This window comes from Nomascus leucogenys, chromosome 11 (genome assembly GCF_006542625.1).
Source record: "Nomascus leucogenys isolate Asia chromosome 11, Asia_NLE_v1, whole genome shotgun sequence".
Classification (NCBI taxonomy): Eukaryota; Metazoa; Chordata; class Mammalia; order Primates; family Hylobatidae; genus Nomascus; species Nomascus leucogenys.
The window spans coordinates 73,730,147-73,741,476 of NC_044391.1; the positions used below are offsets into that span (position 1 = coordinate 73,730,147).

The following is an 11,330-nucleotide window of genomic DNA, read 5'->3' on the forward strand; positions in this document are numbered from 1 at the left end:
ATACGCTGTGTGCCCTAGAGGAAGCAGAATGCCCCAGTGATTTTTGGTGTTGACCTAAACCTTTATTCAAGAACACTCACCGTTTAATAATAATGTTTTACTGTATACGTTTGTAAGTACATAAACCACATTTTTAAAAATGCTCATCTATTCCTAAAAATCATCCTAAGTAAAGTTACTAATTGAATCAGGTAAACAGCAAAGACCTTTTTGTGACATATTTCAGAGTGAAATACCCATGACTTTTAACTTTAAACATTTAGCAGCATAAACAGTGGTAAGTTTGCCTTAGACCATTTGGAAAATTGCCTGGAAAGAGTTTGGGTCTTAGAAAGAATTTTGCTTCAACATGAGATCTGTGAATTGGAGAGCTGTGAAACACCGTGCAGAGAGGCACCAACACTTTCCCACCCCCTTTATAGTTAGTTGTAGGACTTCCTTGTAACAATACCCCTTTTGAAAACACTATTACAATGGATGATAGTACATAGATTCAGTCACATTTCTAGTCTTTTGTAGTACAGTTAAAGATTGTGTTGTTTTCTTGACCAAGCTAAAATAAAACAGATGCAAGTAAATCAAAGATGTGAATTTGGCATATGAGTGGACACGGTAGAATTAATATTTATTCCTTATTGTTTAGTTAAGCAGTGTTAAACATATTCTGTTAATGTGAACAAGGGGGTAATGCTTTCATAGTAAAAACTGCTAAATTTTGTAAATTTTGAAATTTAATAACTTAAACATTTGAAAAAGAGTGTAATGGGCAGAAACATGATACTAAAATCTGGAACATCTACTAAAGAGTAGAATAGTTCATACACTGAATCACTCATTCAACAAATACCTGTGAATGCTGTGTGTGTGTGTGTGTGTGTGTGTGTGTGTGTGTGTAATTATAAATATTGTTGTGCTAAGTGATATGGGGAATGCAAATTATATTAGGTCAAAGTACAGCCATCACCGGTCTAATATTCACTGTGAGGTGAAAATAAGACACTATTAGTGCACAACAAAGTGGAATTTATTTATTTATTTATTTTTAAATTTGTATAGATTCAGGAGGTACATGTGCAGGTTTGTTACTTGGATATATTTTGCAGCGGTGGACTTTGGGCTCAGTCTCCTGCCTTTTGGATTTGGAAGTGTTTAAATGTTAAACTCTTCTGGAAACACCCTCACAGACACACCCTGAAATAATGTTTTACCAGCTATCTGAGCATCCCTTAGCCCACTCAAGTTGACACATAAAATTAACCATCACAAATGTTTTCAAAGGAGAAAAAACTAAGTTTTAGCTGAAGAAAGACAAAAAAACAAAATTGGTGCTTAGGTCTACGGATTGTGATGATCTCACTTTGCAAAAACATCTGGATATACTATGAGATCATGCTGGAAGATGCTCAGATTAGTTCTCAAGAATCTATGAGAGTTTAAATAGGAAGCAAATACTATTTTCATTTTAAGAAGGTATTTATTTTTCTTTTTAAAAAATATATTCTGGATAAATTTTTTAATATTGATGTCATAGCCAAAATTTTACCAGGGTATATCATATTCTATTTTGTCAGTTGTGCTTTTATTTTTAACTACATACTAAAATGTGAGTAAACAAAATCTCAACCAAAGTTGATTTCTTCAGTTTTTTTTTCTATTTCAAAACAATTTTAAAAAGAAAATTATGATAAATTTAGAGATATAATAATGTTAATAAAATTACCCAATATAAAGCCAGGTGCAGTGGCTCACGCCTGTAATCCCAGCACTTTGGGAGGCCGAAGCGGGTGGATTACTCGAAGTCAGGAGTTCGAGACCACCTGGCCAAGATGGCGAAACTCCATCTCTAGTAAAAATACAAAAATTAGCTTGGTGTGGTGGCACATGCCTGTAATCCCAGCTACTCAGGAGGCTGAGGCAGGAGAATCATTTGAACCCAGGAGGCAGAGGTTGCAGCGAGCCGAGATTGTGCCACTGCACTCCAGCCTGGGCGATGGAGTGAGACTCTGTCTCAAAAAACAACAACAACAACAATATGAATAAACAAATAAAGGAATACGGGATGTCAAATTATTTATTCATAAAATAATTGATTAATATTTGCAATAAAGGCAGGAAATCATTTAAGAAATATATCTTGATTTGTTTTACTAACTGATGGAGAATGTTCTTTCTTATTATCTTTTCCAAACAATACTTTATGTCACCACGGAGAAAGAGTATGATTCACCAACAATTCAGTACGGTTTTTTTCAGGTTCTCTGTGTAACAGTTTTGGATCTTTTCAATTAAAACAGTTGAAATTCTTGCATGTAAAGCACGCTTTAAAATATTTCTCTTTCTCAGTCTTGCTACCTAATAGCAAATGTAACTTTATAAGATATAATTTTAATCAATGCTCACCAATCAGGAATTGTTAATTTTTCCAATTTGCTATATATGCTGAAGAACCAGGGAATTTAGTCTTTTGAATGAAAAAAATTGCTTTCTTAAGAAGTCAAAGTAGATAATATTCCATTTACTACTTGAATAATATTTATACAAATGTGATAAAATAAAATGGTAAATATGACAAATATTATTTCATAAATAATATGAAAATTGTGATAAAATAATATAAAATATGTGTGGTAAATGATAGATCATATGTACAAATTGTCTATAGTTTTGAAAGGTGTTTATTATATTTGACTTTTATAAATTTTTATTTTTTTCAATAATATGCTATGAATTTGAAACGAATAAGCCTCTTTGTATGTGCCAATCATGTATGTAACTATTATTTCTAAAGTGGAAATAATTTGAGTTTCTAGTTATATTTAAGGAGTTTTTACAAAATTTTGAAAGAATTCCAAGTGTTTTACTGAACTTTATCAAGAAACACTAATCCAAAGTTAATTATGTGCAAGGCAAAGAACTATGTTCCAGTTTACATGCAATCAAATAATCAATAACTTAGAGGTGATTTATTTTAAATCCCCTCATTTTACAAATGTAAAGCTAAAGTCAAGAAAGGTTTGGTAATTTTTTTTGTGTGTGTTTAAAAGTTTAAACCTGTAGAAGAGTTGAAGTAATAGTATAATGAACAACCATATAATCTTCACCATTTGATAACATTTTGACAAATGTCTTTGTTCTCTTTTTCTCACACACACACATGCATATGTATGTATGTTGAATTTTTTGTTTAATTACTTGCTGTTAAACATCATGATACTTTACCTCTAAATGTTTTAAAATATACCTGCTAAGTAGGACATTCTCCTACAAAAGCACATTACTATTATTACCTCCAAAATTACTTAGTGTAATTCAGTTATAACATCTAATGTATCATTCATGTTCAGTTTTTTGTCTCCAACATGTCTTTTATAATGTTTTTCTCTTTATACTGGGTTTCAGTCAAAGTTCACTCATTACGTTTGGTTAATAATCATTGGAATCTTTTAATTTAAAACAATTCCTATGCTTTTTAGTTTTTGTTTTTAATGATACTGAATTTTATGAGAGTCCAAGCCAGTTGTCTTATACAATGCCCCCATTTGGATTTGCTTGGTTGTTTATTTATGATCAGATGCAAGTTAACATTTTTGGCACAAATATTAGGCAATTAGTTGACACTAGATAGTTCTTATTGCATCAATGAGGAATCACATAAAGTTATATTGTCTTACTTTTGGTGATCCTAAATTATATCATTCAATTAATGAAGTCATCTCAAGATCTCTTCATTATAAGGTCTATTTTCCTTTTGTAATTTAAAAAAGTTATCTGTGATATGATATTTTTAGACTGTGTGAATATTCTGTTCTCAAACTTTCACAAATTGGTTTGCAAATCTCTGATATTCTTGTCTAAGTTACATATTACTTTGGGGGTTGTATAATGATGATGCTTTAACTCCATAATTCTATATTTATTGTTAACATTCCTCTCTATGAAAGACAAATCCTTTTTTTCAGGCATCTTTATTTCCTTGTCCTTTCCCATCACTGTCAAGGATCACTTCAGCACAACTGTCTCCTTTCCTAGAGAACCCTGTCTCACTCCTTACCTTTAATATGGCAAATGCTCTAGTCTTCATCCATGCACCAACATCTACCATCCTGGCCATTTCAGACATGCCTTGAAAGCCACTCAGTCCCAGTGGCTCTGAAGGGCTCTCATGGCTTCATGGCTCCCAGGTCCTCGTGGCTCTGAAGGACTGAGGAATGACTGGACGCAAGAGGTCCAGAAGAAAGGGTTTAGACTCAACCAAGACACAGTTTAATGAAACCAAAGTTTGGATAGTAGGATTAAGGCTGACGGACAGATTATTTATTTACACTTTTAGTGAACAATTTCAAAAATAAGAAAAGCAGTAAAATAGTAAAATAAACCCTCAAATACCCATCATTCAATTTCAACAACTTTTAATATTTTGCCAATTTTATTGGATCTATTTTTCACTCTATTTTTTGTTGTCTAATGAAAATCCTATGCATGATGTCATTCTATTCTTATATATGTCAGTATTTATTAAACTGATAGGGTTTGTGTTATGCAGAATTCCAAGATCATCCCCCTAGATTCCTGGACCCTAGAGTACACACATTTTATCCCAGTCATTCAGTCAAACAGTAATATAGGCACTGCTCTAAAGAAGTTTGCAAAAGTAATTAAGAACCTCAATCAATTGACCTTAACATAGGAAGATAATCTGGGTGGGTCTGGCCTAATCATATGAGCCCTTTAAATCTCAGTCTAGAGATCAGAGACAGAGGAAGTCAGAGATTTAATACACGAGGGGGATTCAACATGCAAGACATTCTCCAATACTATTAATATCTTGAAGATAGAGGGGGCCAAGTGGCAAAGAATGAGTCCTCTAGGAGCTGAGAGACGCTCTGGTCAACAGCAAGTAAGAAAATGAGAACTTCAGTCCTAAAAGCATAGAGAAGTGAATTTTGTCCACACCCTATATGAAATTGGACCCTAATCCTCAGACAGGAGTAGCAACCCCTAATGTTGCCTTGTTTTCAGCAGTTTAAGATCCTGATAAAAGAACTCAGCCAAGATTCCTGATCCATAGAAAGTGGAGATAATAAATTTGAATTTTTTCAAGTTCCTAAATTTATGGTATTTTGAAAACTATAGAAAACTAACAGAATTATAATAAAACTATATATTTGTATATAAAATAAAATAAAAGCGTAGCAAACTAATTTTTAAGAAATATCACCACCATACCATTATCACACCTAACAAAATTAACAATCATTACTGGGGAAAAGACAGTCTTTTCAATAAATGGTACTGGGAAAACTGGATATCCATATGCAGAGAATGAAACTAGACTCCATATCTCTTGCCACATACAAAAATCAAATCAAAGTGGATTAAAGACTTAAATCTAGGATGTCAAGCTGTGAAACTACAAGAAAACATTGGGGAAACACTACAGGACACTGGTCTGAGCAAAGATTTATTGGGCAATACTCCACAAGCACAGGCAATCAGAGCAAAAATGGACGAATGAGATCACATCAAGTGTAAAAGCTGCACAGCAAAGGATACAATCAACAAAATGAAGAGAAAACCCACAGAATGGGAGGAAATATTTGCAAACTACCCATCTGACAATGGATAAATAACCAGAATATATAAGGAGCTCAAACAATTCCATAGGAAAAAATCTGATTACATGATCAAAAAATAGTCAAAAGATTTGAATAGACATTTCTCAAAAGAAGACATAGATTGATGGGCATTTGGGTTGGTTCCAAGTCTATGTGGCACATATACACCACGGAGTACTCTGCAGCCATCAAAAAGGATGAGTTCATGTCCTTTGTAGGGACATGGATGAAGCTGGAAATCATTCTCAGCAAACTAACACAGGAACAGAAAACCAAACACCACATGTTTTCACTCATAAGTGGGAGTTGAACAATGAGAACACATGGACACAGGAAGGGGAACATCACACACCGGAGCCTGTCAGGGAGTTGGGGGATAGGGGAGGGATAGCATTAGGAGAAATACCTAATGTAGATGACAGGTTTATGGGTGCAGCAAACCACCACGGCACATGTATACCTATGTAACAAACCTGGATGTTCTGCACATGTATCCCAGAACTTAAAGGAAAAAAAAAAAAAAGCTGAGATACAACCTTGGAAAAAAAAAAAGAAGAAGACATACAAATGGCAAATAGACATATGAAAAGGTGTTCAACATCATTGATCATCAGACAAATGCAAATCAAAACCACAATGAAATATTATCTCAGCCCAGTTAAAATGGCTTACATACAAAAGACAGTCAATAACAAATGCTCCAGAGGATGCAAAGAAAAGGGAACCCTTGTACACTGTTGGTGGAAATGTAATTAGCACAACTACTATGGGGAACAGTGTGGAAGTTGAGCTAAAAATCGAGCTACAATATGATCCAGGAATCCCACTGCTGGGTATATACCCCAAAGAAAGGAAATCAGTATGTCAAAGAGATATCTGCACTCCCATGTTTGTTGCAGCACTGTGTACAATAGCTAAACTTTGGAAGCACCTAAGTGTCCATCAGCAGATGAATGGATAAAGAAAATGTGATACATATACACAATAAGTATGATTCAGCCATAAAAAAGAATGAGATCATTCAATTAATGGAGTGATCTCAAGATCTCTTCATTATAAAGGTCTATTTTCTCTTTCTAATTTAAAAAAGTTATCTCTAATATGATATTTTAAAACTGTGTGAATATTCTGTCCTCTAATAAACTTTCACTAATTGGTTTGCAAATCTCTGATATTCTTGTCTAAGTCACATATTACTTTGGGGGTTGTATAATGATGATGTTTTTACTCTGTAATTCTATATTTATTGTTAACATTCCTCTCTATGAAAGACAGCTCCTCTTTTTCAGGCATCTTTATTTCCTTGTCCTTTCCCATCATTATGTTCCTTCTCATCATAATATTATGTTAACATTATGTTAAGTAAATAAGCCAGGCATAGAAAGACAAACATCACATGTTCTCACTTATTTGTGGGATCTAAAAACCAAAACAATTGAACTTACGGAAATAGAGAATAGGATTGTTCCAGGGGCAGGGAATGGTAGTAAAGGGCTGGAGGGGAAGTGGGGATGGTTAATGGGTACCAAAATAATAGAAAGAATGAATAAGACCTGCTATTTGATACCACAGTAGGGTTACTGTAGTCAATAATAACTTAATTGTACATTTTAAAATAAAGAGTGTAATTGGATTGTTTGTAACTCATAGGTTAAATGCTTGAGAAGATACATACCCCATTCTCCATGATGTGCTTATTTCACATTGCATGTTTGTATCAAAACATCTCATATAACCCATAAATATATATACCTACTGCATGCCCACAAAATTTTTTAAATAATTTAACAAAAAAATGAGAAAACAATCATTGCTTACTATGTTTGATCTTTGAGGGTTTTTAAAAGACATAATAATCATGGCTGCTGTGTTATTTGTTAAGTAGGCTTTCATGAACCTGTCAGGAAAGTTAACAACATCATATAACCTTATAATTATGAGAGCGCAAATTCAAACAACTAACATGCAAATAAACTTTTGGATCACATCCCAAAAAAACTTGGAGTCTGTCTGTATTTCTCAAATTAATTAGTTGAAGAGTTGTAATCAAATGACTGTGGAGACCAAATTACTTAGAACATGTTAAATCATGTCATAGTTAACGTCTCCTCTTTGATGAGTCTTTGCCATTTTAAATAATTCCAATGAGTCACTTATTCTAAAAGTTGAGTGTGTATCATTTGTATTGCATATTATTTATTCTCACAAAGGTGTTATCCCTTTCCAGTCCCTTTTATAATATTCCCAGTGCAACCACCTCTCTTTTTGTACTTCAAGGTTTGGTTTTGTAAATAAACTATATAAGGAATAAAATACTGAATGATGATGTACCCAAGAGTTAATGATTTTTCATTCTGAGATGTTAGTTGTATCACTTTCTGGACTTAACTCTATTTAGAATTTTGTTTCCAAATTAAAAACAAACTGGTCATTTTCTAAATATTCTGCAGCTTCTGACATCAGTTCCTTAGTGAGTTTTGACTTCTTGATGATTCTCAGTACAATGTTCACTGGATATTTGTCTGAGATCTTGATTATATATCTCCCTGGAATCTTCATTTTCCCACCTAACTTTCTTAAGTACTATAGCTCCTTCCCTAATGACCTCCTCCAGATCGTATCTCTTTTTAGAAACTTTCCCAGGTTTTGTGGAACGAAATTACTGATGCATTTCACTCACTTTTAGTATAAGAACCACTAATACACACCTCCTGAAGTCACATAATTACCGATTTCCAAGCTTGTTTCTTGCAAGTTGTGGCCTATTCTGGTTTGGAGCAAATATTTCGCGTGTTTTTGTTGATAATTACAGAAACTATAGCAGTAGAAATTGCTTTGAACATGGAGCAATCGGCATAGCCACAAAAGGTTGGCTTGCTGCTAAAAGATTTAAATCAGTAGTTTACATTTGCAGGTCACAGTTTTTACAGAAGTTCTTCAAATCATACATCCAAATCATTCAGTAGCCTGGCTATGTAAGTTTTCAAAGGATATGTGTAACTATTGTTCAAAAATATGCAAGTGATGCTGTGAATAATAATTTTATATGTTACTAAAATATAGTGGCTTTGTCATTAGCATATTTCCTGTCTGTAAGTAATAGAAATAGAAAGGCGGTTATATAGGATTTTGTTGTATTTTTATATAATCCTACTTTTGAAAAATAATCTCTCTCTAATCTGTATCTATAGATAGATAGATAATAGATAGATATAGTCATGCATCTTTTAATGGTGGGGATACCATCTGAGAAATGCATTGTTAGATGTTTTGTCTTGTGTGAACATCAGAGAGTGTACTTACACAAACCTAGACAGTATAGCCTACTACATATTTAGGCTATACGGTATAACCTATTGCTCCTAGGCTACAAACTTGTACAGCATGTTACTGTACTGAATACTGTAGGCAATTGTAACATGAGCTAAACATTTGTGTATCTAAATATGTGTAAACATGGAAAAGGTACAGTGAAAATACAGTATTTTAATCTCACAGGAACACCATTTTATATGTGGTCCATTATTGTTATGTGATGCATTTATATACACATACGTGTGAATCTGGAAGGATGTACATCAAAACTGAATAGTAATAATCCCCAGCTGATTGTAATAAAGAATGATCTTTATTTTCCTTCTCACAGTTTTTTTATTTTCTAAACTTTTATGATGATCATATATTGCTTCTACAACTCCCACCCATCAAAAAACTGTATCTATAGTGTACGTATATATATATATATATATATATATATACACATACATATATTTGTATGTATACGTATTTTCAAGAAGCAGAAGTTTATCATGTCCTGACCTTCAAGAAACCTTTAAAACTACTGATTTAGTTAAGAACACAAAATAAGGACTTAGTTTCCCTAGTGTGTGCCAAGTATTTGAGCTTTGATATTTTTGTGAGTTTTTAGTCACTGTGAAACATGTGACCCATTTGAAGCTTTCTAAAAGCTGTGTAACTGCTGGTAGTTGGCTTTTGGGAAGAACAGATACATTAAGGCCCAATTTCTAAATGTTTTATTATAAAACAGTACATTGAAAAGCTGTTCAGTATGATTATCAAGGACTCAGTCTGTAGTGACCACATGGGTCTCTATACTTGCCATCAACTGTCAGAACTAGTCTTCAATGTCAAAAAGAGTTATTTCTATTGATACAGACCACTACCTCCAAAAAACAGAGATTAAATTCTTCCTAAGAAATACCACTTCTCTTATTGATGATTAACAGTTCCACAAACTGTGGATTTCACATTTCCAAATACGTATCTCATCATAACTACAAAGAAAAAGCAAATAAATGAAGCCAGTGTATCATTTTATGAGACCTCCCAATGCTAATTGCCACATTGTTCCCTGGCGCCCTTGTTATAAAAGTGGCTGCAACTATCTCATTTGCTGAGGCCACCACTGATGGCTGTTGCATTACCTTCTCCATGGCTAGACATGGCCAGTACCCAGCAACTTCCCTCTTGGGACTTTTTTCTGACCTGACCCCCATTTAGAAACATGTTCTTCTCTTGTACTGGTTTCATGCTGTTGAAGGAAAACATATTCTTTTTTTGTTTCACTATAGAAATAATAAACATAGCCTTCATCCAGTTGGCAGAAACAAAAAAATGTTTACCTAACTATATAAAATGCCTCTGCTCAGGAATTTGAAATGTTCTTACAGAAAATGTTGTTTCTCACAAAAAAAGTTTTCTGTTTATGTAATCCATTTGCTAGGACATAAAGACTCTTGGAACTTACAATATCATTTGATTAAAATTGTAATGAATGTTCCAGGTAAGAAGTATTATATCTTTAAATAATTTCACATTTATAAAAAAATAGAAAGAAAATGGATGGAGTGTTGATCAGAAAATTTTAATTTAAAAAGTTATTAAAAGACGTTAAATAGATTAAAAATGGAAGACTATTTTTAAAGAATTCTATTTTATTTTATATTATTTATCCAAGAAGATTAGAAAGACTATTATTTGTATTTTATAATTCACTAGTTCCATTAAACAATTTTTTTTCAGTACCTAATATGCCAAAGAACTGAGGTGGGACAACAACAAAATGAAGCATACTTTCCTCCTTTGGAGCAGAGAGTAGATAGTACATTTTCTTGACTCTAAGACTTTGTTTTCCTGTTTGAACATGTCTCAAACCAGGATTGGTCTTTTAGTTAATGAATACATTTGAAAAAGTATTATTAATCATTCATGCATCTTACATTTGACTCCAGTCTTCTACTGTCCCTGATGATCTAGAAGCAGAAATCAGAAAGCCAATGCCACTGAATGCTATGCGGATGTTCCAAATCCTATCAGGGACAAAAGAATGGGTGGGCTGGGTCTTGAGAGAATCCTGCTCTGCATGAGTTATTTCTATTGCTGCTGCACTCTAAATGACTGAGCATTTCTGACCCTGAAGAACCTGGCATGTGTCCTTATGACTCCACGTGAGAGGATTATAGAGAAAGGTGTTAATTTGACTGGGATATCAGGAAAGATTTAAAGATACTGGAGCTGTCAGATTATTTTTATAAAAGCATTGTTTTGCTTCCATTATTTTTTTGTTCAAAAAATATCAAATATCCACCTGAGCAACATAGCAAGACCCCTATCTCAACAAATAAATAAACAAATAAATAAATAAGCCTGGCATGATGTTGCACACTTGTAGTCCCAGCTACTTGGGAGGCAGAG

General features: G+C 33.4%; 1 long non-coding RNA gene across 1 annotated transcript; it reads right to left on the bottom strand.

Moving 5' to 3' along the window:
- Window positions 1–776: 776 nt before the first annotated feature.
- Window positions 777–7,310, bottom strand: LOC115837328. The gene is made up of 3 exons (XR_004032381.1): window positions 7,213–7,310; window positions 1,614–1,618; window positions 777–787 (listed from the first exon to the last, which is right to left on the bottom strand). It is a non-coding gene; the product is annotated as an uncharacterized LOC115837328 (long non-coding RNA).
- Window positions 7,311–11,330: the final 4,020 nt, after the last annotated feature.